Genomic DNA, 7,984 nt, shown 5'->3' with positions numbered 1-7,984 from the left:
TGTGCTGTGCTTTACGGCCAGCCGGCGCTCACAGTCAGTGCGGGAAGCAGACGGCCAGGGACCTGACGGACATCAGAGGGTGAGTATGTACTGTTTTTTTTTTTTAACATTTACAATGGTAACCAGGGTAAATATCGGGTTACTAAGTGCGGCCCTGCGCTTAGTAACCCGATATTTATCCTGGTTACCATTGTAAAACATCGCTGACATCGTTGCTTTTGCTGTCAAACATGACGATACACGCCGATCTGACGACCAAATAAAGTTCTGGACTTCTAGCTCCGACCAGCGATATCACAGCAGGATCCGGATCGCTGCTGCGTGTCAAACACAACGATATCGCTAGCCAGGACGCTGCAACGTCACGGATCGTTATCGTTATCGCTGCAAAGTCGTTTAGTGTGAAGGTACCTTTAGTGTCCAGAGGACGCAGACGGCTCCAGTGTGACTAGGGGCTTCTTAACCCTTCCTAAACCATAGACCGTCCAGGCGCTGATATCGATGTGTTGCGGGTTAGGTGCCGAGGTTCTCCTTGGTGTTTTGCGTTTTCTTGCGGTGCGTCCTGTGTAGCATACTGGACTGCGCTGCACGTAACGCAGCACTACATGGTGTGAATTGCAGGTAATGAAGGAAGCGACGGGGCGGTTTACTCCACACAGGAGATGATGGTTTTCATTTTGTGCACAGATTCCCGCACTCTGGGGTTGAATCAGACTGATTGTTGTTATCCTGTGTGGATTCCACAGATCTCTTCTAGGAGATACAATGTGTCAGAACAAGCAGCCCCCAGTGTGGATGGATGCAGTGGTGTGGCGGAGGGCTGTGTGACCAGATTGTTCTCTATATACAGCGCTATGGACTTTATATCCTTATTGGCTCACAACGAAATGTCCAAAAAAGACCCGGAGATTATACATGGAGACGCCAAGGACTATCCCACGGCCCAGGCAGACAGACGGTGGTCCCGGGTCCACCAAGTGGGAGCGGTCTGGACTAGAGGTGCCCTATTGTTACCAGATGAGATACTCCGCTATGCTGGGCCGTATGGGCTGAGGCTGTGGCCCCCGGCCAGGAATCGCATCTGGTAACAAGGTCACATTATGTAACTGGTGAATGGCACTGTACTGAGGGTAGGATGTGGTGTACAGAGCACAGACCGGCATCAGCACAGGAGTAGCAGAGCAGTGTGCGAGGCCGCATGTCTGCAGAGCGATGTGCCTGTGTGCATGATGTGCAAGCAGCAGAACCTGTGTACTTGATGTGCAGGTAGCAGAGCCTGTATGCGGGATGTTCAGGTTGCAGAGCATTGCATGTAATCTGTGGGTAGCAGAGCCCTATAGGCTCTGTGTGTTGGCAAGTAGTGCCCAGCCCCCGGAATTGGGCAGAGGGGGAGGATATGTAGCAGAGTCAGGTCTGGCTGGGTTAAGTCCTAGCTCTGCAGGAGTTGATTAGATGCCCCTGCCTAGCTTTTTACTAGAACCAGGGCCTGAAGTCACTAGGTGTGTTTCTGTCTGCTGGATGAGGCAGAGTGGAGTGTGCTGCTGGTGAGTGACCAGCCTAAATGTGAAGTATAGCTGAGAGGGAGATGTGACGAGGACTCTCTGAATAAAGACTGCGTGTCAGCTAGGAAAGCTGAACAGTCTGTGTGTTGGAGCTGCAGAGAACCATGTGGAAGCTGCAGCCTGTTCAGTGTGAATTGTACCCGGAACTGAACACTTCTCTTTGGCGTTGGAGGGTGCTGGAGCTCGGGCTGACGGTGACCCTGATACTGGGGGGACGGTGCCTTGTCTGTGTATGCAGTCTGATTTGCGGGAAAGGACTGTACTCTGGGGTGAGCCACACTGACATATGTGTGCTGATGGAATAGACCTTTGTGCCCAGAGAGGCAGGTTTGATTTAGGTTGCCTAATGGCTACCTGAGAACATGCATCCCTACACACTATTACAATCAGCTGCTCATTATAATATTACTGTAGTCACCTGCTCATTATAAAATTGTTACAGTCACTTGAGCGTTATAACATTATAAAAATCAACTGCTCATTATCACATTCATTACAGTCACCTGCTCATTATAACATTATTATACTCTTCTGCGCATTATAACTTTAATACAGTCGCTAAGCTCATTATTACAGTCAACTGTTTATTATAAGATTATTACAATCACCTCCTCATTATCACATTATTACAGTGACTTAGCGCATTATAACATTACTACACTCACCTGCTTATCATAACATTATTACAGTCACGTGCTCATTATCACATTCATAAACATTTAGCAGACTCTGGAGTTGCGGTACATTATTCTACTGTTCAGAGACAGTGGCACAAATATGGCCTTCATGAAAGAGCCATCAGAAGAAAACCTCTCCTGCATCCTCACCATAAAATTCAGAATCAGAAGTATGAAAAGAACATCTAAACAACCCTGATGCAATTTGGAAACAAGTCCTGTGGACACAGAATTTCAGAGAACATGTCGCCAACCATTCAGCATAGGGGTGGATCAGTCACGTTTAGGGGTTTGTTCTGCAGCCAATGACACGGGGAGCATTTCATGGGTAGAGGGAAGAATGGATTCAATGAAATTTCACCCAAAAAAATGGATGACTTCTACAAATGGATAAAGATCCTAAACGCACTTCACAATCCACAAAAGACAACCTCAAAAGGCGCAAGCTGAAGGATTTACAATGGCCCTCACAGTCCCCTGATCTGAATAACATTGAAAATCTGTGGCGAGACCTCAATATAGCAGAGGATGGAGGATGCCCCAGGAATCTCACAGCACGGTAAGAATTGTCCAAGGAAGAATGGAGGGCAATCCCTCAAACAAGAACTGAAAGACTCTTGTCTGGCTACAAAAAGTGTTTACAAGCTGTGATACTTGCAAAAGATGTTGTACTAGGTAGTAACCACACAGGGTGCCCACATTTTTGCATCGGCCCATTTTCCTTTTTTTTTTAATTTTTAAAATGTAAAAGATGAAAATATATTATTTTTTTCCTAAAATACAAAGGAAATGTCATGTGTAACTTTAGGCCTGTTAGGCCGGGGTCACACTAGTGTATGGCATCAGATGCGATCTGCTAAAGACCCTCGGTTCGTGCTCTGCTGCGAGCGTGCGCTGAGTGTCGTGTGTCTGTGTGCCGTTACCTCGCACAGAGATTCTCGGAGCACAGCTGCGGAGGAGGCGGAGAAATGACTTTCTCCATCTTCTCCATTTCCGGCGTAGGTGTATAGCGCACCACACTCGGGTGATATCTGACTGCTGTGCATTGTGTCACTGGCACCCATAAGGTTATAAGGCTGCGAGGGAGCCGATTCAGCATGAGAAAATAATCGCAGATGGGAACTGCCCCATAAATTAACATTGGGCCGAGTGCTGTGATCTTTTCTCGCATAGCACTCGTCCGTATTCTACGCTAGTGTGACCCCGGCCTTACAGATCATTTCATCTTCAACTGCTTAACTGCACAATAACAGTCAGTCATTTTGACCAAGGGTGCTCAAACCTTTACATGCCACTATAAAATCACCATGCCACAGTCACCTGCTCATTATCCCATTTATTCCATGGCGCTTTACATGTGAAAAAAGGGGAAAATATAGACAAATACATTAAACATGAGCAAAAAACAAGGCACACGGGTACATAAGGAGGGAGGACCCTGCCCTCGAGGGCTCAGTCTGCAGGGGATGGGTGAGGATACACTAGGAGAGGGTAGAACTGGTTGTGCGGCGGTTCAGTAGGTTGAGGATCACTGCAGGTTGTAAGCTTGTCGGAAGAGGTGAGTCTTCAGGTTCTTTTTGAAGGTTTCCGTGGTAGGCGAGTGTTTGATGTGTTGTGGTAGAGAGTTTCAGAATATGGGGGAAGCACAGGAGAAGTCTTGGATGCGGTTGTGGGAAGAAGAGATGAGAGGGGAGTAGAGAAGGAGATCTTGAGAGGATCGGAGGTTGCGTGTAGGTAAGTACTGGGAAACGAGGTCACAGATGTATGGAGGAGACAGGTTGTGGATGGCTTTGTATGTCTTAGTAAGGGTTTTGAACTGGAGTCTCTGGACAATAGGATGCCAGTGAAGGGCTTGGCAGAGAGGAAAGGCTGCGGAATAACGAGGAGACAGGTAGATTAGTCGGGCAGCAGAGTGTAGGATGGATTGGAGGGGTGCCAGAGTGCTCGAGGGGAGGCCAGAAAGTAGGAGGTTGCAGTAGTCAAGGTGCGAGATAAGGGCATGCACTAGTGTTTTTGTGGTGTCACGGTCAAGGAATGTGCGGATCCGGAAAATGTTTTTGAGTTTGAGTCAGCAGGAGGAGGCATGGGCTTGGATATGTGGCTTGAAAGAGAGGGCAGAGTTGAAGATCACCCTGAGGCATCGAACATGCGGGACTGGGGAAAGTGAGCAGCCCCTGACATTGATGGATAGGTCTGGTGCAGGGGTAGAGTGAGATGGGGGAAAGATAATGAATTCTGTTTTGTCCATGTTGTAGAAAGTGAGCAGAAAACAAATCAGAAATAGCAGACAGACAGTGCGGGATTTTGGTCATTAAGGAGGTGAGCTCAGGTCCAGATAGGTAGATCTGCGTGTCATCGGCGTAGAGATGATATTGCAAACCGTGGGATTCTATGAGCTGTCACAGGCCAAAGGTGTAGATGGAGAAGAGCAGGGGTCCTAGAACTGAGCCTTGAGGAACACCGATGGACAAGGGGCAAGGTAAGGAGGTGGTGTGGGGGAGGGAGACACTAAATGTTCGGTCTGTCAGATATGACGATATCCAGGATAGGGCCAAGTCTGTGATGCCAAGAGATGAGAAGATCTGTAGCAGGAGGGAGTGGTCCACAGTGTCAAAGGCAGAAGACAGGTCCAGGAGAAGGAGGACAGAGAAGTGTCGCTTGGTCTTGGCGGTTAGTACGTCATTGGTGACTTTAGTTAGGGCAGTTTCAGTTGAGTGATGGGGTCGGAAGCCAGATTGTAACCGGTCAAAGAGGGAGCAAGAGGAGAGGCAGGAGGACAGTTCAAGATGGACATGCTGTTCCAGTAGTTTTGAGGCATAAGGGAGAAGAGATATTGTGCGATAGCTGGACACAGAGGATGGGTCGAAAGAGGGCTTTTTGAGGATCGGTGGGATCGAGGCATGTTTGAGGGATGAGGGAAAGACACCATTTGCAAGTGAAAGGTTGAAGAGGTGTGTTAGGGTTGGGATGAAGACTGTGGTGAGGTTAGGGATGAGGTGGGACGGGAGCAGGTCAAGCGTGCAAGTGGTGAGGTGTGACCTTGACAGGAGGGTGGAGAGCTGATCTTCTGTCATGGTGGAGAAGTTAGTTTTGGAGGAATAGGGTTGAGCAGCTAAGAGGACGGGCATTGGGGGCTGCGTGCCAAAGCATTATCGGATTGTATCGATCTTTTGCTTAAAGAAAGAGGCAAAGTCTTCAGCAGAAATGAGAGGGGAGGGAGGAGGTGCTGGGGGGCGCAGTAGAGAATTGAAATTGTTGAAAGCTGTTTAGGGTTGTGAGACTGGGAGGATATGAGAGATGAGAATCAGGTTTGTTTTGCGGCAGTGAGCCTGGACTTGAAGCTGGTGAGGGACTGTTTGTATGCGATAAAGTGCTCGGCGGAACGGGATCTCTTCCATCTCCGCTCAGCAACCCTGGAAGCCCGTCTCAGTTCTTTGGTCAGACTAGTCAGCCAGGGTTGCCTTTTAATTGTGCGAGTTTTGCTATGCATGAGGGGGGGGGGGGCAGCTGTTATTGTGGCGTTATAAAAAGTGGCAGCAGCATCTGTGTCATGAAGGGAGGCTATGCCTGTAAGAGGGAGAAGGGAGAGTGAGTGTAAATTGAGGTGTTTTTGCAAGGGTGAGTGAGTTTGTGGAGTGGGGTTTTCACACTAGGAGAGGGAAGAGAATGTCAGTAGGTTGTGGTCAGACAGGGGGAGGGGTGAGTTAGTGAATTTAGTAAGGGAACAGATCACATTATTACTGTTACCTGCTCATTATCACATTATTACAGTTACACGCTCATTATCACATTACAGTCACCTGCTCATTATCACAATCACCAGCTCATTATTACACTATTAGAGTCACTTGTTACAATATTCAGGATTCTGTTCCTCAGACCCTGTGACGCCGCTGCCTGCATCCATCTCCGATTTGAGTCTGGACACTGGTGAATGAGCAGCTGCAGCTAACTTCTGGCTGCCCCCTCTGCCTCCTGTGTCTCTATGCTTCCTCTGCCTGTCTGTTCTTCCTCCTCAGCCTCCTCTGCCTCCTCTGGAGGACAGTGTCCCCTTCCTCTGGCGGATCTATCCATCCTGTTACGCTGTCCAGACAGAGATTGTTGGAGATCTGGTGATTACACCATTAGATTATCAGCTCCTGGGATCACTGCGTGGACCCTCACACCTGTCCTCACCTTATCTCCTCGTCCTCAGAGCGTCTGTGCTGTGGCTGTAGGGACGCCGTCGTTCATGGGGACCCAATGTGAGTGCGGAGCTTCTCTCCGGGCGCAGATCCCTTCTGATCCGTCCAATTACATCCAGATTGGGACAGAAGTTTAATCTTTTCTTTAGTGATTTTTGGCAGGTCAGACTGATCCCCTCTCCTGCGTCTCCACGACCTGCAGCCCCAGAGAAAAGAAAGTCACATGAAGGATACAGACACCGTGGTGGGGGAGGAGTGGGCACAGCGGCTCCACATCCAAAATAGCCCGGGGTCGCTTACTGTGCACATTGCCTTTCATGTGGTGGAGCAGAAGGGAGGGAGGAAGCTCCAGAGATGGGCAGTGAGCAACATGGGCAGGACAGGTGCCCGGGAAGGGGGAGACGGCAGCGACAGGCAGAAAAGTGACCGCAGGGCAAAAACACCGCGCCACTCACAGAAGATAGAATACCGCCATCACACTGCGGAGAGCTGTATATAAGAATATAACTACTATAATACTGCTCCTATGTACAAGGATATAACTACTATAATACTGCTCCTATGTACAAGAATATAACTACTATAATACTGCTCCTATGTACAAGAATATAACTACTATAATACTGCTCCTATGTACAAGAATATAACTACTATAATACTGCCCCTATGTACAAGAATATAACTACTATAATACTGCCCCTATGTACAAGAATATAACTACTATAATACTGCCCCTATGTACAAGAATATAACTACTATAATACTGCTCCTATGTACAAGAATATAACTGCTATAATAATGCTCCTATGTACAAGAATATAACTACTATAATACTGCCCCTATGTACAAGAATATAACTACTATAATACTGCCCCTATGTACAAGAATATAACTACTATAATACTGCCCCTATGTACAAGAATATAACTACTATAATACTGCCCCTATGTACAAGAATGTAACTACTATAATACTGCCCCTATGTACAAGAATATAACTACTATAATACTGCCCCTATGTACAAGAATATAACTACTATAATACTGCCCCTATGTACAAGAATATAACTACTATAATACTGCCCCTATGTACAAGATTATAACTACTATAATACTGCCCCTATGTACAAGAATATAACTACTATAATACTGCCCCCTATGTACAGGAATATAACTACTATAATACCACCCCCCTATGTACAAGAATATAACTACTATAATACTGCTCCTATGTACAAGAATATAACTACTATAATACTGCTCCTATGTACAAGAATATAACTACTATAATACTGCCCCTATGTACAAGAATATAACTACTATAATACTGCTCCTATGTACAAGAATATAACTACTATAATACTGCCCCTATGTACAAGAATATAACTACTATAATACTGCTCCTATGTACAAGAATATAACTGCTATAATAATGCTCCTATGTACAAGAATATAACTACTATAATACTGCCCCTATGTACAAGAATATAACTACTATAATACTGCCCCTATGTACAAGAATATAACTACTATAATACTGCCCCTATGTACAAGAATATAAC

General features: G+C 46.6%; 1 protein-coding gene across 1 annotated transcript in view; it reads right to left on the bottom strand.

The window, feature by feature from the left end:
• Positions 1-6,643, bottom strand: part of OBSCN (obscurin, cytoskeletal calmodulin and titin-interacting RhoGEF) — an 860,705-nt gene extending 854,062 nt beyond the window's left edge. The window contains exon 1 of the mRNA XM_077269354.1: positions 6,416-6,643. The gene's annotated coding sequence lies outside the window, so the exon portion shown is untranslated. The remainder of the gene's footprint in view (positions 1-6,415) is intronic.
• Positions 6,644-7,984: the final 1,341 nt, after the last annotated feature.

Source organism: Ranitomeya variabilis, chromosome 6 (genome assembly GCF_051348905.1).
Source record: "Ranitomeya variabilis isolate aRanVar5 chromosome 6, aRanVar5.hap1, whole genome shotgun sequence".
In the NCBI taxonomy this organism is placed as follows: Eukaryota; Metazoa; Chordata; class Amphibia; order Anura; family Dendrobatidae; genus Ranitomeya; species Ranitomeya variabilis.
This window is presented reverse-complemented; position numbering and strand designations above follow the sequence as displayed.